At 41.5% G+C, this 26,888-nt stretch overlaps 1 protein-coding gene across 4 annotated transcripts in view; it reads left to right on the forward strand.

Moving 5' to 3' along the window:
* Positions 1–6,376: 6,376 nt before the first annotated feature.
* The window catches only part of MAPRE3 (microtubule associated protein RP/EB family member 3), a 49,131-nt gene continuing 28,619 nt past the window's right edge, over positions 6,377–26,888 (forward strand). Inside the window, exon 1 of one of the 4 annotated variants that reach the window (XM_070734952.1) lies at positions 6,377–6,621. The gene's annotated coding sequence lies outside the window, so the exon portion shown is untranslated. The remainder of the gene's footprint in view (positions 6,622–26,888) is intronic. The other 3 variants (XM_070734953.1, XM_070734951.1, XM_070734950.1) reach the window with 3 other exon arrangements.

Raw genomic sequence — 26,888 nt, forward strand, 5'->3', positions numbered from 1 at the left:
ACAGAAGGGAAAGGGGGGACATGATCCAAATATTTAAATATGTGAAAGGGTAAATAAGGTTCAGGGGGGAAGTGTTTTTAATAGGAAAGTGAACACAAGAAAAAGGGGTCACAATCTGAGATTAGTTGGGGGAAAGATCAGAAGCAACGTGAGAAAATATTATTTTACTGAAAGAGTAGTAGATTTATTGGACTTCTGTGCCGCCCGATCCCAGCGGGACTCAGGGCGGCTTGCAACGATAAATAGTACATACAATAAACAAGGAGGGACATGATCCAAACATTTAAATAGGTGAACGGGTTAAATAAGGTTCAGGAGGGAAGTGTTTTTAATAGGGAAGCGAACACAAGAACAAGGGGGCACAATCTGAGATTAGTTGAGGGAAAGATCAGAAGCAAAGTGAGAAAATATTATTTTACTGAAACAGTAGTAGATCCTTGGAACAAACTTCCAGCAGACGTGGTTGGTAAATCCACAGTAACTGAATTTAAACATGCCTGTGGGTCATTCTGATCATTGCATGATTCACCTTGTACCTGCTTACAAACAAAGATTTAAAGCCACAAAACCAATAATTAAATCAGTGAGGACTTGGACTGAGGAAGCAAAGTTAAAGCTACAGGCTTGCTTTGACTGCACAGACTGGAATATTTTTAAAGACACCTCTGCAGATCTAGATGAACTCACAGATATTGTAACATCATATGTCAGCTTCTGTGAAGACCTATGTGTACCAACCAGGAACTTGAAAATATACAGTAACAATAAACCTTGGTTCACAGCCAAACTCAAGCAGTTACGTCATTCCAAAGAGGAAGCCTACAGAAAAGGTGATAGAATGCTGTACAATCAGGCCAGAAATATATTAACAAGGGAGATCAGAGCAGCAAAAAGGAACTACTCTGAAAAGCTAAAGAATCAATTCTCAACAAATGAACCAGCAAACATGTGGAAAACTCTCAAAAACATCACCTGTTACAGCAAACCACCTTTCCAGGCTGAAGGAGATCAGCAATTGGCAGATGACCTGAATGTGTTCTACTGCAGGTTTGAAAAGAAACCTCAACCACTTATGTGCACAACCTCCATCCCAGACACACCAACAACAGCTAAATCTTCTACAATTGAACCCATCCCATTGTGTTTACAACCCCTAGTGATCACAGAAAAGGAAGTGAAAGATCTATTTCTCAGACAGAAGCCTGGAAAAGCACCAGGCCCAGACAAGATAACTCCTTCTTGCTTAAAAGTCTGTGCTGACCAATTGGCCCCCATCTTCACCCAAATCTTCAACAAATCACTAGAGTTGTGCTATGTTCCTTCCTGCTTCAAACGCTCGACTATCATCCCAGTGCCAAAGAAGCCCTCCATCAAGGAACTGAATGACTACAGACCAGTTGCTCTAACATCTGTAGTTATGAAAACCTTTGAAAGGCTAGTGATGTTGCATTTGAAAGCCATCACGGATCCATTGTTAGACCCCCTGCAATTTGCATACCGAGCAAATAGATCAACAGATGATGCTATTAATTTGGCTCTACACTACATCCTTCAACATCTTGAATCTCCAATGACCTACGCCAGGGTCCTCTTTGTGGACTTCAGTTCAGCATTCAATACCATCATACCGGACATTCTCTTAACCAAACTAAATCAGCTAGCGGTACCTGAACACACTTGTAAGTGGATCACAAGCTTCCTAACAGACAGGAAGCAACAGGTGAAGCTAGGAAAAATCACATCAGATATATGTACAATTAGCACAGGTGCCCCCCAAGGCTGTGTACTTTCACCACTTCTCTTCTCTTTATACACTAATGACTGCATCTCATACGATCCATCTGTTAAACTACTGAAGTTTGCAGATGATACAACAGTGATTGGACTCATTCGAGACAATGATGAATCTGCATACAGACGGGAAGTTGAACAACTATCCTTGTGGTGTGACCAGAACAATCTAGAACTGAACACACTCAAAACTGTAGAAATGGTGGTAGACTTTAAGAGAAACCCTTCCACCCTTCCACCTCTCACAATACTAGACAACACAGTATCAACTGTAGAGACCTTCAAATTTCTAGGTTCTATCATATCTCAAGACCTAAAATGGTCACCTAACATCAAAAACATCATCAAAAAAGCACAACAAAGAATGTTCTTTCTGCGCCAGCTCAGGAAGCTCAAACTGCCCAAGGAGCTGCTGATTCAGTTCTATAGAGGAATCATTGAGTCTGTCATCTGCACCTCTATAACTGTCTGGTTTGGTGCTGCAACCCAACAGGACCGACACAGACTTCAGAGGATAATCAGAATTGCAGAAAAAACAATTGCTGCCAATCTGCCTTCCATTGAGGACCTGTATACTGCACGAGTCAAAAAGAGGGCGGGTAAAATATTTACTGACCCCTCACATCCTGGACACAAATTGTTTCAACTCCTACCCTCAAAACGTCGCTACAGAGCACTGCACACCAAGACAACTAGACACAAGAACAGTTTTTTCCCAAACGCCATCACTCTACTAAACAAATAATTCCCTCAACACTGTCAGACTTTCTACTAAATCTGCACTTCTATTCTACTAGTTTTCCTCATCATTCCTATCACCCATTTCCTCCCATGTTGACTGTATGACTGTAACTTGTTCCGTATATCCTAAGATTTTTATTAATATTGCTTCTTCATTGCTTATTTGACCCCTATGACAATCATTAAGTGTTGTACCACATGATTCTTGACAAATGTATATTTTATTTTATGTACGTTGAGAGCATATGCACCAAGACAAATTCCTTGTGTGTCCAATCACACTTGGCCAATAAAATTCTATTCTATTCTATTCTATATCCATCCTAAGATAAAATACAGGAAATAGTATAAGGGCAGACTAGATGGACCATGTGGTCTTTTTCTGCCATCAATCTTCTAAGTTTCTATATTTCTATGAAAATGAAATTGTTAGCTTCCAGTGAAATAGTTAATATAAAATCCTTTATTGTCTTTCTTAACCAAGATAGCTTTCCTGTCAAAAAAAAGAGTTAGATTTAGATTAGCATGAATATCTGAATAATTTATAAAATCTTTTATTTTATCATGGATTATGATGCAATACAGTACATCAGCCTTCAGCAAGATGCATTCCAGTTGTTTTCGGATGACAGTTCCCAGAATTCATAAGGTAATCAGGGGAAGTTATTCTATCCTGGCACAGGTATGCAACATAGGTTTCTACAATTGTTCTTTTAAAAGGCAAAAAATGTGAGCTATCTCGTCAAAAGGCTTTTAACAGAGGGAAATGTCATGAAATGTTATCATCATAATCCATCCCCTGGCTTTTATGAAGATCCACCTTTTTGCCACAGTCTAAAGCAGTGTTCCCTCTAATTTTTTGGGGGGGTGGGCGGAAAAGTATAGTGTCTGAGCGGCAGTCCCTTTGGGACTGGGCAGCACAGAAATAATAAATAAATAAATAAATAAATAAATAAATAAATAAATACTGTGTGTCTATAACAGTGAGCTCATAATAGGGCAACTCTATCAATATCAAAATGCCACTTAAATAGTTGAGCTAGTTTCAAACTAGATTTTGATTTTCTTTCTCTCTTCCTTACTCCCATTCTTTTTCTTTCTCTTTTCCTTCCTCTCTTTTTTCTATCTGTTTCTCTCTCTTCCTCTCTTCCTCTCTCTCTCCTTCCCTCTCACTCTTTCCCTCTCGGCTTCTGGGCAGGTTTGGAAAACTCTGAGTTGATGATGATTTTTAAGGGAGCGATTGCTCACTGCTCAGCTTAGCGGGAACTATGGTCTAAAGTGGCTGAGAGTCAACTTGTTTTCCTCTTGTTTCTAACTTCAGCCATGCATAGTTCTTGTTTTGCTCTTGGCAGCTTTGAAATGACATATCCTCATTCCATTTTTTCCATTTTTTGGGGACAGAACATTAGCTGACATTCCTCTGGGCTGCTGGCAATTTTTCTTCAATGTTTGTAGGTCAGTGGCTGGTGTTTCCAAAAGAGGTCCCTTCGGCAGTCAAAAAAAGATACTGCTGACGTCAAGGTGTACTAAGCCTAAATCAAAACATGTCTTTGGACAATATTTCATAACTTATAGAATAGTGATGGCTAACCTTTTTCTCATCGTGTGCCGAAAGCACGTGCACTGGTACCCATAATGCAACGTTTGCCCAGGTTCGCCTGGTGCACCAGTTGCGGCCCTATCTGGACCGGGACTCACTGCTCACAGTCACTCATGCCCTCATCACCTCGAGATTCGACTACTGTAATGCTCTCTACATGGGGCTACCTTTGAAAAGTGTTCGGAAACTTCAGATCGTACAGAAAGCACCTGCGAGAGCAATCATGGGCTTCCCTCGGTATGCCCATGTTACACCAACACTCCGCAGTCTACGATCAATTTCCGGTCACAATTCAAAGTGTTAGTTACGACCTATAAAGCCCTTCATGGCATCAGACCAGAATATCTCCGGGACCGCCTTCTGCCGCACAAATCCCAGCGACCGATTAGGTCCCACAGAGTTGGCCTTCTCCGGGTCCTGTTCACTAAACAATGTTGTTTGGCGGGTCCTAGGGGAAGAGCCTTCTCTGTGGCGGCCCCGACTCTCTGGAAGCAGCTCCCCCTGGAGATTAGAGCTGCCCCAACCCTCCTTGCCTTTTGTAAACTCCTTAAAACCCATCTCTGCCATCAGGCATGGGGGAATTGAGACATCTCCCCCAGGCCTATACAATTTATATATGGTGTGTTTGTGTGTATGTCTGTTTTAATAATGTTTTTTTTTAATGTTTTTAAATTATTAGATTTGCCATGAATTTTTTTATTATTGTTGTGAGCCGCCCCGAGTCTACGGAGAGGGGCAGCATACAAATCTAATAAATAAATAAATAAATAAATAAATAAATAAATAAATAAATAAATAAATAAATAAATAAATAAATAAATAAATAAATAAATAAATAAATAAATAAACATGCATGCCACCAGGCAGTATGGGGTGGAACACATTTCCACCAGCGGAAATGAAGATACGTGCGCAGCTCCAGCTGATCGGTGGCTGTCACTTCCCGGATTACCGGTCTTGGCTCAGCTGCTGCATCTGAGCTCCTTGCTTTTTTCCTCTTTCCTCCTTCCTGGCCTCGGATGAGCTTCCTTCTGTCCTGCTTGGCTCCTCTCTAGCCTCATGCGGCCACCTCCCGCCTGAGGTGCAAGCAGAAGGCGTGGGTGGAAGCGACGCTGGCAGCATTTATGCTTCTGGCAGCACCTGTTCGCCTAGCTACCCAGCCTGAGACGGGAGGCTGACCCAGGAAGGAAAACGCGGGAAACGTGAAGCTAATTGTCACCCCAGCGAGCGACACTCGGAAGGTTGTAAGTCGAGGGCTTAGTAGTTGACTTGAAGGATGATGATCATTCAAGCTACTCCCACCTGGTCACATGGCCGGCAGTGTGGCTTAATGGTCACATGACCATTAAGCCACACCCACAAAATAAGCCACACCCAGTGTGGCAGTAAAATTTTTGGCTGCCCTTTACTGCATGCCACACACACTGCCTCCCCCCGTGCATGGACATGGGCCCCCCATATGCACGCATGACTAGGGTGGGATTAAAAAATCCAGAATTTCCAGAGAAGTCCCTTTTTTGCCATCTCCAGGTTCACAGAGTCTGGAAGTTTGGGGTTTTGTAAAAAATAGACGAGGTCAGGAGTTTGAAACTCCCCAAGTTCTATGTGTTTTATTTTATTTTTTAAAAAATTTTTAAATGCAAGAAAAGGTTGGGCTCGAATCACGGTAAAGAGATTTACCAGAAAGAGGTGGTTGCAATAATTTTAAATTGAAATGTTTTAATACGTACAGTACATATGTATGTATGTACGAACACATGCATGTGTGTGTGTGTATCACATGTTTTTGCTGAATTTTTAAAATTAAGGGAGATAAGGATAGCACTATTTTGGCCTTGTTCTGGCCTCATCAGCTAGCCATACCCTTACTGGGATTTGATCCTATAGCTTCTATATATATTAGATAGATAGATAGATAGATAGATAGATAGATAGATAGATAGATGATAGATAGATAGATAGATGATAGACAGACAGGAAGGAAGGAAGGAAGGAAGGAAGGAAGGAAGGAAGGAAGGAAGGAAGGAAGGAAGGAAGGAAGGAAGGACACTCTGACGGAGCTTCTTCCCACAGCCCGGGGGGGGGGGGCGGTTCGAACTCTGTGAGAGACCCCGCGCGCGCAGAGGGGCGGGCTCTGTGAAGCAGCTTGTAGGCGGTACTTCTCCCGCCCTCGGTTGCCATGGAAGCGGCAGCAAATCACTCGCCGTCTCCCGCCCCGCTTGTGATTGCTATGACAGCGGGGAAGGGCGGGGTTGAAAGATGAGGCCTAGCCATCCTGCACGCGTTTAGGGGGCGGCGCATGCGTGGGAGCCTCCTCCTCCTCCTCCTCCTCCCCCCCTCCCCGCAAAGCCGACCCGGTCGGTGCGGACTCGGAGGAGGAGCCGCTGCCGCCGCCGCCGCCTCTGCCTCTGCTACAGTAAGAAGTCAGGCCGGTCGTCGGAAGGGCAAAGACGGAGCCAGACAGCCGCCGTTGCCGCGCCGGCACCGCCGTGAGTGAAGGGAAGGCGGTTGGCGGCGGACGGGGGGGGGGGGGGGGGACGGGCAGGACCACAAGAGACGGAGATGCTTTCCCGCGTCGCCTGCGGGCATCGGGGGAGGCGGAAAGTGCCCCGTCATGACCCCCCTTTGCAAGTTCGGGGGAAGCTTTTCGGCCCCCCGTTTCCTGCTGCGGAGGCAAATTCGGGGCTCTATTCGAGGCTGCGGGGGCCGCCGCCGCTCGCCTTTCATAAGCGGCCCGGCGTGCCGTGGCTCCCCCCCCCCCCTTCGCGAGGGACCGGCTCGCCCTCATCCCGCTTCTGCTCCTCGGAGGCGGCGAGAGGAGCAACCATCCCGGCCGCCTCCTGGTTGGTCGGTCGGTCGGTCCTGCTGGGTCGCCAGGTGGGACCTGCTTTGCGCGCTGCAAGGCCGCCGTGACTCGGCAGAGCGTCCTCGGGGACGGGGAGGTGAGGATGCTCCATCACCGAGAGGTGGCAAGGCGCGATCTTTCCCGGGAAGAAGCCTCGGCTGCCAGGGAGAAAGGGGAAGAAAAGAAAACACCAAACACCCACCAGCAGCTTTCTTTGCTGCGCCACGGATGTCGCTGCAAGAATTTAATTTATTGGACTTCTGTGCCGCCCGATCCCAGCGGGACTCAGGGCGGCTTGCAACGATAAATAGTACATACAATAAACAAGGAGGGACATGATCCAAACATTTAAATAGGTGAACGGGTTAAATAAGGTTCAGGAGGGAAGTGTTTTTAATAGGGAAGCGAACACAAGAACAAGGGGGCACAATCTGAGATTAGTTGAGGGAAAGATCAGAAGCAAAGTGAGAAAATATTATTTTACTGAAACAGTAGTAGATCCTTGGAACAAACTTCCAGCAGACGTGGTTGGCAAATCCACAGTAACTGAATTTAAACATGCCTGGGATAAACATATATCCATCCTAGGATAAAATACAGGAGTATAAGTGCAGACTAGATGGACCATGAGGTCTTTTTCTGTGGTCAATCTTCTATGTTTCTATGTTTCTAAGTCAAATAATGATTAGTAAGAAGGTGGCAACCAGACTTAGTAAAAAGTAATAAGAAAGGGACACCTGGACTTCTTGCTCGTGGAAGCTGGGAAATGGAGTCTTTGCCTGTCTGCATCTCCCGCTCTCAGCCTCTGTTTGGCAGGTTCAAAAATTTGGGGTGTGGACCATGCGGGGATTTCTAGTTTTGTGTCTCTTTGAGTCTCGTCTGTCTTCCTGCACTGACTTGGTCGCTGAGGTCTGAGAGAATTTAGAAAGATTGAAGTTGGCTGGAAAACAAAAGTCTTGTCAGTAAAAGTCAAAAGTCCCAAGTCTGGCATTCCTGCAAAACTGGGTGCAAATTAATTTGAGTAGGTTCTGAACATCCCAGTGACGACTACTACTATTACTACTACTACTACTACTACTACTTATTATTATTATTATTACTGTTGTTGTTGTTGTTGTTGTTGTTGTTATTATTATTATTATTATTATTATTATTATTATTATTATTATTATTATATGTGATTTATATGCTGCCCAACTCCCAGAGAACTTTGGGCGGCTTACATATTACATATCATCTAAAAAAAAACCAATGTAAAAGATAGTTTAAAACCCCCCAATAAAAACATTCACACTTTTTGTGGCCCGATCTGGAAGATGTATTATTTACTCAATGGCCTCAGGCCTGGTCCTTAAGGCTTTCCGGAAAGCCAGTAAGGTGGGGGCAATACAGATCTCAGGATGTAGTTGGTTCCAGAGAACCGGTGCTACCACAGAGAAGGCCCTAGGTTTTTTTACAAGGCCGTTTGTGATGATTTTTTAAAGCAGCAAGTCATTGATCACCGGCTGAGATATATATGATTATATTCCTAGCCTTGATTATTGATATGTGAATATACTACATGCAGAGCCATACCTGCTGGCACGGGAGCTGTTGCCCTAGCTCAGCTCCAAGGTGCATGGGTGTGCATTGGCAAGCTGATTTTTGGCTCTGGGAGAGGGTGTTTTTGGCTTCCAAAGAACCTCCAGGGGATGAGGGAGGACGTTTTTCCTCCCTAGGCTCGCCTTTGGCACCTGGGAAAGGCGAAACCCAAGCCTACTGGGCCCACCAGAAACAGGCTATTTCTAGCCTCCAGAGGGCCTCCAGGAGGCGGGGAAAGCTGTTTGCCCCCTCCCGAAGCATTGAATTATGGATGTGAGCACTCGCGCATGTGTGATAGCGCACTTGCATGCTCTTTCGGCACCCAAGGAAAAAAAGGTTCACCATCACTGATCTAGCCTGTAGGTACAGAGGTGACTGAGTAACTCTGGAGACCTTGGGAATGCAGAATGGCTAGTCCACTGGGTTAGATGGCCTCACTCATCAAGATAATGCTACACAGATACAGACAGACGATTCATATATGGTTCAATTAAATCCATCCTAAAGTTTTTTAAAAAATCCCGTTTCCCCAAATTTAAGTTAATACATTCCATCTTCTGCGTGGAAAATAGGTACTTGCATTAAATTGTTATAGGCATGATAGTTTTATTTAAAAGACACATTTATGCACGCACACATACATCAATAAAATATTCAGAGCAATGCAACATCTGGAAATTAAGTTCTTTGATGAAGTATTCTGGGTACATATAGTAAATACTGTATAGTCTGGTTATGGAATGAATACATTTTCTGGATTCTCATGCATTAAATCATAAATTGACAGGTTGGAATAGATTAATATGCTAAATCATACAAACCCTGAAGCAAGTTAATTATAATTTTTGTGAATGACTGATGCATATTTATTGTAATTTTAAGTTTAGTTTAAGTTTAATCAGATTTGTATGCCGCCCCTCTCCGCAGACTGTTGTTTTCACATAAACACAACCTCTGGGAATTGAGGAAAATCAAGTAATCTGTTGACAAATTTACCCAATGCTATTTATACTGTTTTCTACTTTTTGATAAAGTAGTGTGTGTGTGTGTGAGAGAGAGAGAGCGCACACACACCTTCAAATCTGTATTGACTCCTGGTGATTGCCTGGACAAGTTCCTGTAAAATTGAAGAAGTTGTTCGTAATTGTCTTCTTCCTACGTCTGAGAGAGAGAACTGGCCCAGAATCACCAGACTGGCTTTGGGGTGGGGGTGGAGGTGTATTTCTTACCTATTTGTGGCATATTTTGGCAGATTGTGAGCTGGAGCACCATTACAAGCTGGGAATTGGTCACTTCTGGACTGTATTTTAATACTGTATGGCTAGTCTTTATGATCACAGTTTCAACTGGAACTTCCATCACTAAGTGATGTGGTTGTTAAATGAACCATGCCTGACTTTTCAACCTTTTTGCCTTGATTGTGAAGCAACTGTTCTTAAGTAAGTCTGGTTTGTCCCATTGACTTTACTGGTCGGAAGGTTGCAAATAGAATTGCATGAAGTTGGGAGGTGAAAAGTTCATAAGACGAAACAATGTTTCCCATAGGAATCAATGGAAAAGCGATTACAGTGATCCCCCGAGTTTCGCGATCTCGATCATTGCGAAACGCTATATCGCGATTTTTCCACCCGATGACGTCACTCCCTTCCTTTCTCATCTTTCTTTCTCTCTCTCTTTCTCTATCTTGCTTCTTCCTCTCTCACACTCTCTTCCTCCCTCTCTCATCTCTTTCTTTCCTTCTCTCTCTTTCTCTATCTCTCCCCCTCTTGCTCTCGAGCGGCAAGCGAGCGGCCGGGCGGGCGGGCGATCTTGGGGTTTCCCCTTTGCCTGGGCGGCGGGAAGACCCAGGGAAGGTTCCTTCGGCCGCCCAACAGCTGATCTGCTCCGCAGCCTGGGCAACGGGGAAACCCCATCTTCGGCTCCTCGCTGCTGCCGCGCTGCGGAGCAGATCAGCTGTTGGGCGGCCGAAGGAACCTTCCCTGGGTCTTCCCCGGGTCTTCCCCGCCCCCCACACGCAAACTCCACCATCTGCGCATGTGCGGCCATGGAAAAAGGGGCGCGCATGCGCAGATGGTGTTTTTACTTCCGCACCACTACATCCTGAAGAATCGATTATCGCGAGGGGTCTTGGAACGGAACCCTCGCGATAATCGGGGGATCACTGTAATGTGTGCAAGCCCAAAATTCACCCCTTTTGCCAGGCCGAAGCGCCCGTGTTTGCACTGGTGGGATTCCCCTGAGGCTCTCCTCCATGGGAAACCCCACCTCCAGACTTCTGTGTTTTTGCGATGCTGTAGGGGAATCCCAGCAGGGGAATCCCAGGATCACAAAAATGGGCGCTTCGCTGGCAACAGAAGTCCGGAGGTGGGGTTTCCCAGTGAGGGAAGCCTCAGCGAAATTGCAGCATCGCAAAAACATGAAAGTCTTCGAAACCCCACCTCCAGACTTCGGTGTTTTTGCAATACTGCGATTTTGCTGAGGCTTTTTTCACAAAGCGCAAAAACAGGCGCTTCGTTTGCAACGGAAGTCCAGAGGCGGGGCATCCGAGCGATGGCGGCGGGTTCATAAGGTGAAAAAAGTTTGTAAGAAGAGGCAAAAAAAATCTCAAACCCCGGGTTTGTATCTCGAAACGTTTGTATGATGAGGGTTCGTAAGAAGAGGTATCACTGTACTAAGTGCAAGGACTGGTCATAAGTTACTTGTATTTATGCCGTCATAACTTCAAACAGGTCTTAAACAAATTATCATAAACAAATGCTACATATGCTGGTCAGTTTGACAGTGTACCTGATGTACGTGGTAAGTAGATGAGGTTTCATGACAAGAACATTGTTTCTCATAAATTCTGCAAACTTACTTGAGTGAATGCCCTATTTTAGAATTCCAGCGCATCTTCTCTGTCCTTGCTGCAGAAAGCAAGAAAAATCATGGTCATGATTACCTGTCAGATCCCACTTGATGTGTCTCTAGCCTTCCTATAGATTTCATTTAATTGTATTTTTCAGGATCTCTCGCTCAGTTCTTGCCTGGTATTCTTTCTGGGACTTGTTTTTCTTTGTGCTGTGTCATAAGATACCCTATGTTCTCCTGATAAGGCTGATTTAGTCTACCCATTTCCCTACTGGACAGGGGAATGGAGGTCAAGAGGTCTTTTGAATCCTCCTTGGGTGGAGGATGTAAACTTATCTTTTAGATACAGTATTTGAGTTAGCCAAATAAATCTCTTATGTTGAGTGTCTGTAATGTGACTCTATGAATTATATGAACACACTACTGAAAAAGTGATATGAGCGGTCTGCAATGGTTTCATTTATATGTGTGGCTGTTATATTTCTCCTTTGGCTTCTTGCTATCCTTTGATAATGGGTTCTTGCTTCAATTATGCTTAAATGGTGAAAGAGAAAGACTTTTTACCCTGCTGTGAAATGTTACCGACTATTCTGTATGACCCGTCTAAACTCCGTCTTCATCACCCTAGTATTGAGCTGCCATAAATATTTATGAGACTGGTTGATGGAATAATTGGTATTTAAAACTGTGGTGTTTCCTAAAGGAGCCTTCCTGGATTTTTCTGACTGTGCATGGCATTTAGTGTTTTGGAGAGAAATAGCTCTTGTTTATATTTGGCTGGTTATTTTATTTATTTATTTATTTTATTTATTGGATTTATATGCCGCCCCTCTCCGCATTGGATCCAAAGATGTACCCTCAATTGAGACTAAGAATTTCCATTAACTTGATACAGAACAAGGTTAAAGAAAGAGAGGAAAAAGTGGAGGAGAATTAGGTAGGTTTTAAAAATGTGGATATCAGAGATATAGTTGCTTGAAAAACTAGTGTTTGCTGCACTACAATAAACTTATAAAAAGAAGAGGAAACTGGAGAAAGGAACAGAAAATTTTGAAACAATTTAAAATACAGCTTGGAAAGTACACGATGCTTCTTGCTGAAGTATATATCTTTTCAAGAAAGTAACATAAGAGTTGTATGCTCTATGTTTGAACAGGCCTTTGTAATTTCAGATTTGAAGGCAGCTGTAGATTTTTTAGTTCAGACTTTAAACAGCTGCTAATGTATATCTGTCTGATCTTCTTTTGAAAATGTTTAAGAAATTTCTCAACCTCCCTTGGCAGCTGCTTCAGCCAATCCTCGCCTCATCCTCAGTTTCTGCCTCTTTTCCAGCAATGTTTTCCAAACTTGGGATAGGCAAAATTAAGGGCATCTTGCAATAAAGAATTTGAATTTTGGAGGTAGTAATTAAGTGCAACCTAATGGGAAAGGCAGTGAGAGATGAACAACTCCTAAGGAATGTGATTCATTTCTACTCTGTGCTGACCTCAAGAGAGAACTGCTGACAGTATAAATTGGGCTAAGCTGTCTACATGCTTTACTGGTGCTGGATATATTTCCTCCCCATCTTTCTTCAAGCTGGTTGCAAGTCAGTTCTGACACCCGGGCAGTGATGTCATTGTGAAGGACATATTCTGGACTACATGAATGTGGAGTCTATTAAGGAGTGATCTGAAGACTTATTTTCTCAAGCTATCATGCAAGACTGGACAAGAGGCAGAGCACAGAAGACCCCCAGTAAAGAATATCTAGATCAGTGATGGCAAACCTATGGCACGGGTACCACAGGTGGCACGTGGAGCCATATCTGTTGGCATGCGAGCAGTTGCCCTAGCTCAACTCCAACCTGCATGTGTGTGCTGGCCAGCTGATTTTTGGCTCACATAGAGGCTCTGGGAGGGCGTTTTTGGCTTCCAGAGAGCCTCCAGGGGGGTGGGGAGGGTTTTTTTACCCTCTCCCGGATCCAGGGAAGCCTGGGGAAGGCAAAACACGAGCCTACTGGGCCCACCAGGACTTGGGAAACAGGCTGTTTCCAGCCTCCACTGGGAGTGGGGGAAGCTGTTTTTGCCCTCCCCAGGCATTGAATTATGGGTGTGGGCACTCGCATTTGTGCATTAGTGCATCCACACGCTCCTTCGGCACCAGAGGGCAAAAAGGTTCGCCATCACTGGTCTAGATCCACGAGGCCATTGCTGCTATGGTAAAATATGCACTATTTGTGCATATAACAGCTAAGCATCCTTTTCAATTTCACTTCGATTGAATTATATTGCAAAGTGTAACATTCTAAATTTCTACTTGGTAGATTAATAGCTGGGCAATTCACTTGATTGTAATAAGATAATGTTGAGCGATAGTTGGAGATCTACTTGAAAATGTTAATGTAATTTTGGAATCAATGATTACAATTTGTTTAAATATGATGACACTTAGTTTAATTCTAAGACTAATTCAAAGCAGGACAATCAACTATCAATCCCAAAGGTGCCTTTTCTAGAGGCAACTGGACTTTCTGATTTTTTTCTCCCTTTGAAGACATTTTGCTTCTCATCCAAGAAGTTCCTTCAGCTGAAGAAGCTTCATGGATGAGAAGAATAATGTCTTCAAAGAAAACCCCCGAAAAAGTTCAGTTGCCTCTTGAAAAAACACTTTTGGGACAACCATGACCTGCATCATTGAAAATCTCCATAGACAACCAACTACCAATGTTATGTATTTGTGGCAAAAGCTGTTGTTTCAGGCCTCGTTTTAAGATATGGCTGCTCACCTGTAGTTCCATATGAAAAGAACTACAAGTTACAACCTTTGTTTGAAGGATGGTAACTCAGCAATTTCTGAACAAATCCAGCCAATGGTTTGCAGACACCATTTTGGCCATGGCAGTTGCTTAGTTAAGCTTGAGGTTCTGTGGCCTTATACAAAAATTCTAAAGACAGCTGCATGGGTTGGGAAAATTCCTCTTCCTTACTGTTACTACTACAGTTGAGTTATTTATATAGTCTTTTAATTACAAGATGCTTGGTCTTAGCCCACAGTCCTGTCTGAGAACATTTTTCCTCTCCCAGCAGTTGAAGAGAGCCTGATAAATCACTTACATGATAAATAGAATTACATTCTGGATTAGGTTAATTTGCCTTCATTCTTAAGTCAATTTAATTTTAGCTATCAATTGTGACCCAATATCTGTTTCCAAGAGAGTCTCCATCAGCTCAGATTCAGAGCATAAGCAGCATCTCTCTTATTTTATTTATTCATTCATTCATTCATTCATTCATTCATTCATTCATTCATTCATTCATTCATTCATTCAACTTCTATGCCGCCCAATCCCAATAATAACCAACCATTTATTTTTACTCTACGTCTGTAATAATAATAATAATAATAATAATAATAATAATAATTTATTAGATTTGTATGCCGCCCCTCTCCGAAGACTCGGGGCGGCTCACAACAATAAACTAATTTCCCACTAAAGAGACCTGTTTGTTCAGAAGTCAAAATGTTTTAGAAGACCAAATAAACAACCTGTGTTATATCATTCCACTATACATACTTTTGCCTCTAGCGATACTTTGCCTGGAATTTCAAACCTAGGCTAATTCATTGTTTCTTTAGCTATCATCCCTTCAAAGAGATGTAATTTTTCTCATTTCTAAAAGCCTTGTCCTTCAGTTTCTCTCCTTATGGGGTGTGGGTGTGTTGGGATACATAAAGAGATTTTATGTTTTGTGTGTGTGTGTGTGTGTGTGTGTGCTGTGATACATAAAGAGATTTTATATGTATGTAGTGTTTGTGTATATATTTGTACAGTATGTATGTATGTATGTATCTACCATATTTTTTGGACTATAAGACACACCGGTGTATTCCGAAAAGTAAGCAAGGAAAAAAGAGGGTTTGTCCTCTCCCAAGGAATACTCGGCAGGTATGCCAAACCTGTGCGTGCTCCATTTTTTGCCCACTTTTCATCTGTTTTTGTGAAAAATGGGATCCACAGAGGGTTTGGGAGGCCTGTAGGGTGCTACCAGGGGATGGCAAAAAAGCCCCCCCTTGCAACAAATGGCATATTTTTCACCCGTTTTTCACAAAAGGGAGTATTTTGCCTTCCCCAGCACTCAGAAACACTCTATAGGCCTTCCAAGCCCTCTGCGTACCCCGGGGCCACTTTTCACCTATTTTTGCAAAAAACGGGTATATAAAGGGGGGAGGCAAAACTGCCCCTGCTTTTCACAAAAATGTGGACATTTTTATTATTTTATTTATTTATTTATTATTTGGATTTGTATGCCGCCCCTCTCCGAAGACTCGAAGACTGCCTTCCCTCAGCCCCTGAGAACATTCTACAGGCCTTCCAAACCCCATTTTTGCTAAAAATGGGACGCAGCGGTGGGGTTTTGTGAAGCCAAAAATGGTTGTACAGTGGTACCTCGTCGACATACGAGTTTAATTCGTTCCAGATCCGAGCTGGTAAGTCGATCTAAAGGCATCTTGAACGAATGCCTTTAGACTTTGTTTTTCACGCCGAGATAATTGGAAGCAAGGAGATTCTTGCGCCACCTAGTGGAAGCTCGGCTCGTATCCCGAATTTGAGCTCGGGAGTTGAACAGAAATTTCGCTCGTGTCGCGGCTCGTAACTTGGAATACTCGCACGTGGAGCAGCTCGTATCTAGAGGTACTACTGTATTCGGTATATAAGACACACCAACATTTCCTCCCTCTTTTAGGGGGGAAGGGTGCATCTTATACTCCAAATGTTGTGGGGAGTTGGTGTGATGTTGGCAATTGCGGGAACAGCGACAGTGGTTGGCAACAGATAGCTGATCGGTGGTATTCCGTGAGACTGTTTCAATTGCCAATCAGAAAGGTGAAAAAACCATTGGCTGAGGACACCTGCCACACCTTGCTGCCTCAAAACTGCATCTCTCCTGACCCTGCCTCAACTGCCACCTAAGCCACTCCATGTCCCCTCATATGCCTAGGAAAGAGGTGCTGTTGCTATTCCCGCGCAAAGCCTGAGAGGAGCCGCAGCTACCATTGAGAAGCTGCCGCCACTACTGGCCGCTGCCAGACCACATGAGACATGCTGCCATTGCGGAGCCATATCTACTTGCACACGAGCCGTTACCCTAGCTCAGCTCCAATGTGCATGTGCGTGCCAGCCAGCGGATTTTCGGCTTGTCCGGAGGCTCTGGGAGGGCATTTTTGGCTTCCGGAGAGTCTCCAGGGGGGTGGGGGAGGGCATATTTGCCCTCCCTAGGCTCTAGATAATAATAATAATAATAATAATAATAATAATAATAATAATAATAATAATAATAATAATAATACAAGCATAGACATGATGCTGTGGCACAGATGATCCACTGGAACTTGTGCCAGAACTACCATTTACCAGTGGCAAAGAACTGGTGGGATCATAAGCCCGAAAAAGTGGTCGAAAATGAGCAAGCAAAACTACTGTGGGACTTCCGCTTTCAGACTGACCGAATTCTGAAGCGTAACACACCAGACATCCTGATTGTGGAGAAAAAGAAAGTATGGATCATCGACATCGCAATCCCAGGGGACAGCAGAATTGAGGAGAAGCTGCTAGAGAAATTAGTGAAATACGAAGATCTAAAAATCGAGCTGCAATGACTCTGGCATAAGCCAGTGAAAGTGGTCCCAGTGGTACTTGGCACGCTGTGCGCAGTGCCAAAGGATCTCAGCGGACATTTGAAAACCATCGGGATTGACAATATCTCCATCTGTCAATTGCAAAAGGCCGCTTTACTGGGATCAGCAAACGTAATTCGCCACTACATCACGCAGTCCTAGGTGCTTGGGAAGCGCCTGACTGGTGATGAAATACGAAATCCAGCATAGTGATCTTGTTTGCTGTGTTGTATTGACATAATAATAATAATAATAATAATAATAATAATAATAATAATAATAATAATAATAATAATAATAATACAGTGTTCCCTCGATTTTCGCGGGTTCGAACTTCGCGAATAGCCTATACCACGGTTTTTCAAAAATTATTAATGAAAAAAATACTTCACGTTTTTTTTCTATACCATGTTTTTTCCCGCCCGATGACATCATACGTCATCACCAAACTAATAATTTTTGCAAACAAATAACAAAAACAATAATTATTGTTAATAAATAATTATGTTTATAAATATCAGGATCACTAAGTGTCTTTTTCAATTGTGAGTACCGGTAATAATGGTGAATAAATGGTTGTTAAAGGAATGGAAAATGGTAATTTAGAGGTTTAAAGTGTTAAGGGAAGGCTTGTGATACTGTCCATAGCCAAAAATGGTGTATTTACTTCCGCATCTCTACTTTGCGGAGATTCGGGCGGTCTCGAAACGTATCCCCCGCGAAAATCGAGGGAACACTGTAGTAATGATAATGATAATAATATATAATAATAATAATAATAATAATTATTATTATTATTAATTAGATTTGTATGCCGCCCCTCTCCAAGGACTCAGAGCCTGGGGAGGGCAAAAAACGGGCCTACCAGGCCCACCAGAGGTTGGGAAATGGGCTGTTTCAGGCCTCCAGAGAGTTTCCGGGGGACGGAGAAGGCCATTTTTGCCATCCCCAGGCTCTGGATTATGAGTCTGGGCACTCGCGCATGCTTTCGGCACCTTTGGAAAAAAAGGTCCTCCATCACTGCTCTATGCTATGCCAATCAATTTCATGTCTAGTGAGGATGCCCACAGTGCATGGAGTCGAATGTACTTTGATCTGAGGCCCTGTTGGCATCTAGTTTGTGTGCAGATCAAGTGGTCACACTGTACAGTATTCTGACCTGAGATCTGCAGAGGTTGCTTTTTTGAGCATAATGTTAGTCTTTTCCAGACATTTCATGAACGACACTGATTGGAAACACGGCAGGTCATTATTTTCCAACTGCCTGACCTGAAAAACGGCTGAGAGAAATCTATAGGGAAAATGATTGAAGGTTACAGTCTTCCTTCTAAATCTGCTATTGTCTTGTCCTGCACCCCTTCACGAGCTTTTTATCGGAATAACTGTGTAGTGCTGCATGGTCTCCCCTATGAGATTGATTCCTGGCATACTGCCAAATTCTGTTTGGTTTCCTTTGTTAAAATGCATTTCTTGCTTTGTGCCACCCAGTTGAATGTTTCTGTCTTGGGAGTTGCATAAGCAGGACAGAGCCAATTATGTGACTGCTGACCAGTAAAAAAAAGGACTTCACCATTGTTGGGTGGAAATGAACATAGAAACTGTGTGAGTGGCTTTGAACATGAAAAGCCTCTGTTGGGTGGCACCTAGCATTCTCTTGCTTTTATGATGCTTTTTATGAAGACAAAGGTAAGGGGGTAAAGCTGTGCTAATAGACACCATTCAGTAGCCTCTAGCGCCAAACCAGTGGGTGCCTGGGATCTGGATTGAAAACGTCACTACAGAGCACTGCACACTAAGACAACTAGACACAAGAACAGTTTTTCCCCAAATGCCATCACTCTGCTAAACAAATAATTCCCTCAACACTGTCAAACTATTTACTAAGTCTGCACTATTATTACCACTAAACATCATTCCTATCACCCATCTCCTTTCAATTATGATTGTATGTCTGTAACGTTGCTTGTATTCTTAAGATTTTTATTAATATTGTTTCTTCATTGCTTATTTGACCCCTATAACCCCTGTGTTGGATCTCATAATTCTTGACAAATGTATATTTTCTTTTATGTACACCGAGAGCATATGCACCAACGACAAATTCCTTGTGTGTCCAATCACACTTGGCCAATAAAGAATTCTATCCTATTCTATCTATGTCTTTTTCCAAGTTGTTTCAATAAAAATAAAATTCTACAGACAAATTTGTTATGAAACCTTTATGGAATAGAATCTACTCCATAATTTGGCAAATGTCCAAAATAAAACAAAAGACCTAAATTCCTATTAAATGAAACAGATGAAAGTTCTATGAACTGCTGCAGGATTTATACATAGTCCTGTTAAATGCCAAATCCAACTTCTATTTCTGTCCCCATAATAATTGAATAGGCAGCACTACTATGGTCAGGAATTAACAATTGTTTTTCACAAGGAAAGATTCATTTTGCTACTTGTCTTCCAGTGTGGTACAGTACACGTTGTCATCAGTCATCAAAGGCTCTTTTAATTTCAACATAAAATTCTGCTTTCATCAGTTTAAACTTGAATGTAAACAGAATAGGTTTCAGGACAGATTGAGGTCTAGTAGCAGCAAATCGCAAAACAAGCATTTTTAAAAATATAGTTAAGAGAATATTTCCCATTGTTTTGAACATTTATGGTAAGATATATTCAAGGCACTTGTAGGACTTGTTAAGGTGGGCAGATGTTGTCCACTATAAACAAAAATGACATTCGGTTTTTTGCCACTCCCATTAATCCTTAGATCAGTGATGGCGAATCTTTTCGGCACCAAATGGCAAACTGGAGTGTGCATGCAAGTGCATGTGCTGGAATGCCAGAAACCAAAGACCAGCTGGCTGGTGCATGCATTCCGGTTTTTGGGCCATTTTCAGGCCATTTTTCCAGGCAGTTTTGGAGGGCTTTTTTGTGCCAATTACAGGACATTTTTCAAGACGTTTTCCAGTGCTCCGGCACCTGCAAAGACAAGCTGGCCAATGCACATGTGCACGCTGGAAACCAGAAGAGCAGCTGGCGACAGCATGCATACCCACAGAGAGGGCTCGGTGTGCTATCTCTCGCACGTGTGCCATAGGTTTGCCATCATGGCCTTAGATGTACCTTCATGTCCTGGGAAAACATCATTTATTTATTTATTTATTAGATTTGTATGCCACCCCTCTCCGAGGACACGGAGCGGCTCACAACAAAAACAGTACAAATCCAATACTAAAACAATTTAAAACCCTTAATATAAAAACAGTCATACATCTCATACAGACCATGCGTAAAGCGGAAGCAGCCCAGGGGAATCAATTACCCCATGCCTGACGACAAAGATGAGTTTTGAGGAGTTTGCGAAAGGCAAGGAGGGTGGTGGCAGTCCTAATCTCTGGGGGGAGTTGATTCCAGAGGGTCGGAGCCGCCACAGAGAAGGCTCTTCCCCTGGGGCCCGCCAGACGACATTGTTTAGTCGACGGGACCTGGAGAAGGCCAACTCTGTGGGACCTAACTGGTCACTGGGATTCGTGCGGCAGAAGGCGGACCTGACGATATTCTGATCCGATGCCATGAAGGGCTTTATAGGTCATAACCAACACTTTGAATTGTGACCGGAAACCGAACGGCAACCAATACAGACTGCAGAGTGTTGGTGTAACATGGGCATACCTAGGGAAGCCCATGATTGCTCTCGCAGCTGCATTCTGCACGATCAGAAGTTTCCGAACACACTTCAAGGGTAGCCCCATGTAGAGAGCATTACAGTAGTCAAATCTCGAGGTGATGAGGGCATAATTGTTGAGCGCTGATATCTTGCTCCGGCCGAATACTGTGACTTTGATGAGATGAATGTAGATTGAATGATTTTAAATGTTTCGGGGTTTTAAGAGTAAGTTTTAATTATTTGGATTTTCAAATGTAGCTTTTAGAGTAGGATTTTATATTGTTGATTTTGTATTCTTTTTATGCCGTAAGCCGCCCTGAGTCCCCTGGAGAAGGATGGCCTAGAAATCCAAATAATAAATAAATAAATGGTCATCTGAATCGATTACTATATAGAGGTAGTTCTCTTTCAACTGCAATTGAGTCCAGGATTTATGAGGCTAAGTAAGAAATTTGTGGTTTGTTTTGCCCCATTTTATATCTTTTCTTGCCACGTTTGTTTAGTGAATCACTGCAGCTGTTAAACTGGTAACCCAGTTGTTAAATGACTCGTGCTGTCCCATTGACTTTGCTTGTCAGAAGATCGCAAAAGATGATCTACCCCAGGACAGTGCAACTGTCATAAATATGAACCAGTTGTCAAGCATCTGAATGTAAATAATGTGATCATGGGGATGCCTCAATGTCCCATAAGTGAAAAATGGCCATAAGTCACTTTTTTCAAGTGCTGTTGTCATTGTGAGCACTCACTAAGCAAATTGTTGTAAGTAGAAGTTCATCTGTACTTCCCAATTATGTATAGGATTACATATTGAGATGGGTGGCTAGAGAAATAAAATAGAGATACAGTTTTGTAAGTTTGTATGTATATACAGCGTTCCCTCAATTTTCACGGGGGATGCGTTCCGAGACCACCCGCGAAAGTTGAATTTCCGCGAAGTAGAGATGCGGACATAAATATACTAATTTGGGCTATGAACAGTATCACAAGCCTTCCCTTAACACTTTAAACTCCTAAATTACAATTTCCCATTCCCTTAGCAACCGTTTAGATTATTACTCACCATGTTTGTTTATTAAAGTTTATTAAAAAAAATATTTATTAAGGATGGACAAAAGTTTGGCGATGACATATGACGTCATCGGGTGGGAAAAACCGTGGTATAGGGAAAAAACCAGCAAGTATTTTTTAATTAATATTTTTGAAAAACCGTGGTGTAGACTTTTCGTGAAGTTTGAACCTGCGAAAATCGAGGGAACACCGTACTTTTGTTTGAAGGGAAAAACAGCAGGCTTTATCTATGATGGGGCAGGATATCTCCATAATGAATGACGACGGATGGTTGTATGTTTGTTTTATATCAGTTTTTAAATTTTGTATTCATTTTTATATGTATTTTGGGATATTTTTAATTTTTGTGGTTATTGCTGTACACCTGCCTGAACCCATCAGGAGGTTGACAGCTTATAAATTAGATAGATAGATAGATAGATAGATAGATAGATAGATAGATAGATAGATAGATAGATAGATAGATTCATAGATGGATAGGATAGGATAGGATAGGATAAAATAAAATGAAATAAAATAATTTGAGAATCTGTTTAGGAACAAAGCACTAATCCTTCTGTATATCAGAAATGCTTTGTGGAAGCTTTCCCCTGGAAATTTCACATTGTTGCCAGATGAGAGCAGGCCTCTTCTATTCTCCCAAAAAGATGTAATAACTTCATCTTTCCTCTTGACTGAACATTTCTGCTTGGTTTTCACAAAGGAAATCGGTGTGATGAATTAGGTCTCCCCTTTGCTTTTAATAGGAGGGAGAGAGAGAGAAAGAGAGTGAATGAGGAAATGGGAACCACAGAAATTCTGAGTCCACAGCTGGGAATAATAGTGGCAAAATTCCAGCTGTGGCAATGTCTGCAGCTGTCCAGTACAAACAAGCACCAAGCTCGTCTTCAACCCATTATGTTCTACAGCAGCATGATTGGACCAGTGGTGGGCTGCTAGTTGGGCTCATCTCCGCGGCTCTGGAGGTACCGTGAGTTCATGCGGAATTATGCTTCTGCACCCGTTCAGGTAGCAAAATCGCGCACGGAGACGCAGGTGCGCCCGTGTTCCGGTGAGGTTTTTTGCTTCCGTGCACACTGGATTGGACAAGGTGGATTCAATCAATAATTCGATTTTCAAGTTAATAAATGGTTGATATAAACTAAGGTGCCTTTCTTTCAGGGGTTTGAGATGTCATATACAGCACTCCCTCCTCCAATTTCCCCTCATAATATAGGTAGTCCTTGACTTATAGCTGTTCATTAAATGGCTGTTCGAAGTTACAATGATGCTGAAAAAAGCGACTTAAGACCATTATTCACAATTACGACATTGCAGCATGCTTATAGTCACGTGATCAAAATTCAGACACTTGGCAACTGGTTCATATTTTTGATGGTTGCCAGGGTCCCAGGATCAAGTGAGCCACTGTTGTGACTTTCTGACAAGCAATGTGGTCTAGAGGTAGAGCTCTTGCCTTACAAGTTGTCAGTTTGATCCTAGGTGTAGGATCTCCTGTTTGGGCAGGAGGTTGGACTAGATCAACTGTAGGCAAAGTTGGCTCTTCTATGACATGTGGACTTCAACTCCCAGAATTCCTGACCTAGCGTGATTGGCTCAGGAACTCTGGGAGTTGAAGTCCACAAATCACAGAAGACTAGATGACCTGCAAGGCCCCTTCCAACTTTGTTAATCTGGTAAAGGTCGATGGGGAAGCCAGATTAACAATCCCATTACTAAATTAAAACTACAGTGATTCATTTAATCACTATGGCAAAAAAAGATCATAAAATGGGGCAAAACTCACTTAACGAACGTCTCACTTAGCGTCAGAAATTTTGGGCTCAGTGGTTGTCATAATTTGAGGACTAGCTATAATCATACAGTGGCAGTAGCATGCTGTGAAGTGACTAGTCCAGAATCACCCAGGGAGTTCCTGGGGCTGAAAGGATTTGCGTTTGGATTTCCAAAGTCCTACTCAGACATCCTAACATCTCCACTGCAGTATCTAGCCTACATTAATGGGCTTTAATATAATTTGTTTAAAATTTTCATAATCCAGCACAAGTGTTAATGCCTATTTTCTTCTGAAGTGTTAACTAGAATCAATTTTAAATAGTGTCAGATTTCGCTTCGTATAATCTGGGTTCTTTTATGAAAGAGAAGCAGTATACATCTGTTCATCGTTTTGATAACTGCTAATTCTTTTATCAGTGTGAAAAATAATCCTTACAAAGAGCCCTTTAACAGCATCTTTGCCTAGTCTATGGTTTTCATAAAACGGCACTGTTTTGGCGCAGATACTGGTTTTAGAGAATTTGTAAAAATTAGTAATGTCTAACTTGTTAGTAAGTAGTCTGGTAATTTTTAAATAGTTCATAATAAAGAGAAGGGGCATCTAAGATATTGATTTTGTAACAGTGAAAATATGCTGTCATAAACGTTTGATTTGTATGTTATTTTGAAGGTTGCACATATTTGTCTTTATATACAAACTTTCAATAAAAATTCTATATTAAAACGGATGCATTCTAATTTTCCTTTCTATTTTTTATTTTAAGGAAATCGTTTTTATCTGTTTTTAAATTCCATATCATATGGGTCAATGAAACCCCAACTTTTTGCATCTCCAACAAAGAAAATCTGATGTCTATGAAGTACATTTTTGGAGGCATCTAATATCTTTTGAATACATTTTAAAATAAATCAGCTTTAACCTTAAGTCTGTTGATACATTTTAAAAGAGATGAAGTTATTGATGGGGCATTATTAAAATTTTACAAATGTCCACTTTAAAAATCCTCTTGAGCTTTTGATAAAATATGTTACAGGTTTTACTTCTTTCATGAATACCATCATGGATTGCTTGGGTTTTGGTTGCAGAGGTCCAAGCAGGTATGGATAGATAGGAGCTCTTTTTGCAAAGACTAGAGATGAGAGGGAGGGGGTATTCTTGGCAGGTAGCAGCAGCAGCTTGTGAACCTGCTGGCTTTCCCATTGACTTTCTGGGGAGACTGGCAGAGAAGGTTACAGGGTGGCCATATGATTACAGGGCACTTGGCAATTGGTTGTAAATGTACACAAATTTCCAAGCAACCTGATCAGGATCACATAACTGCAGGAGTGTGTGGGCAATGTGATGATTCTGAGCAAGGGTGAAATAAATGCTCCCGGGTTGCTCGTGCCTGTCGGTTGTCGGAGAGCCAATTGTGAAGGGAGCGTGAGGTTCCGCCCACCTGCCTGGAACCTGCTATTTGGGTTCTTCTACCCTCTGTACATGTACAAATCATGTACATAGGCTTATAAAATGTATGCATGGTATGTCTGCCGCCCCGGGTTTTCGGAGAGGGGTGGCATATAAATCCAATAAATAAGTAAATAAGTAAGTACGTAGATTGGGGTCTTCAATTGGGGTTTTGTTTTTTTTTACATTACTTTTAGTATTAGATTTGTTCATATTGTCTTTTTGCTGTTGTTAGCCGCCACGAGTCAACAAATCAAATAAATAAATAAATAAATAAATAAATAAATAAATAAATAAGTATGTACGATTGGGGTCTTAAATTGGGGTTTTTTTGGGTTTTTTTAACATTACTTTTAGTATTAGATTTGTTCATATTGTCTTTTTGCTGTTGTTAGCCGCCACGCGTCAACAAATCAAATAAATAAATAAATAAACAAATAAATAAATAAATATGTACGATTGGGGTCTTAAATTGGGGGTTTTTTGGTTTTTTTTAACATTACTTTTAGTATTAGATTTGTTCATATTGTCTTTTTGCTGTTGTTAGCCGCCACGAGTCAACAAATCAAATAAATAAATAAATAAATAAATAAATAAATAAATAAGTATGTACGATTGGGGTCTTAAATTGGGTTTTTTTGGGTTTTTTTTAACATTACTTTTAGTATTAGATTTGTTCATATTGTCTTTTTGCTGTTGCTAGCCGCCACGAGTCAACAAATCTAATAAATAAATAAATAAATAAATAAATAAATAAATAAGTATGTACGATTGGGGTCTTAAATTGGTTTTTTTTGTTTTTTTTACATTACTTTTAGTATTAGATTTGTTCATATTGTCTTTTTGCTGTTGTTAGCCGCCACGTGTCCACAAATCTAATAAATAAACAAACAAATAAATAAATAAGTATGTACAATTGGGGTCTTAAATTGGGTTTTTTTGGGTTTTTTTTAACATTACTTTTAGTATTAGATTTGTTCATATTGTCTTTTTGCTGTTGTTAGCCGCCACGTGTCAACAAATCTAATAAATAAATAAATAAATAAATAAATAAATAAATAAGTATGTACGATTGGGGTCTTAAATTGGGGTTTTTTTGTTTTTTTTTTACATTACAGTGTTCCCTCGATTTTCGCAGGGGATGCGTTCCGAGACCGCCTGCGAAAGTCGAATTTCCGCAAAGTAGAGATGCGGAAGTAAATACACTATTTTTGGCTATGAACAGTATCCCAAGCCTTCCCTTAACACTTTAAACCCCTAAATTACCATTTCCCATTCCCTTAGCAACCACTGAGATTATTATTCACCATGTTTATTTATTAAAGTTGATTAAAAAAAGGTTTTTTAAAGGCAGACGAAAGTTTGGCAATGACATATGACGTCATCGGGCTGGAAATATTTTTTAATTAATATTTTTGAAAAACCGTGGTATAGACGTTCCGCGAAGTTCGAACCCGCGAAAATCGAGGGAACACTGTACTTTTAGTATTAGATTTGTTCATATTGTCTTTTTGCTGTTGTTAGCCGCCACGTGTCAACAAATCTAATAAATAAATAAATAAATAAATAAGTATGTACAATTGGGGTCTTAAATTGGGTTTTTTTTGTTTTTTTTTACATTACTTTTAGTATTAGATTTGTTCATATTGTCTTTTTGCTGTTGTTAGCCGCCACGTGTCAACAAATCTAATTAATAAATAAATAAATAAATAAGTATGTACGATTGGGGTCTTAAATTGGGGTTTTTTTTGTTTTTTTAACATTACTTTTAGTATTAGATTTGTTCATATTGTCTTTTTGCTGTTGTTAGCCGCCACGTGTCAACAAATCCAATAAATAAATAAATAAATAAATAAATAAG

This window comes from Erythrolamprus reginae, chromosome 1 (assembly GCF_031021105.1).
Source record: "Erythrolamprus reginae isolate rEryReg1 chromosome 1, rEryReg1.hap1, whole genome shotgun sequence".
Classification (NCBI taxonomy): Eukaryota; Metazoa; Chordata; class Lepidosauria; order Squamata; family Dipsadidae; genus Erythrolamprus; species Erythrolamprus reginae.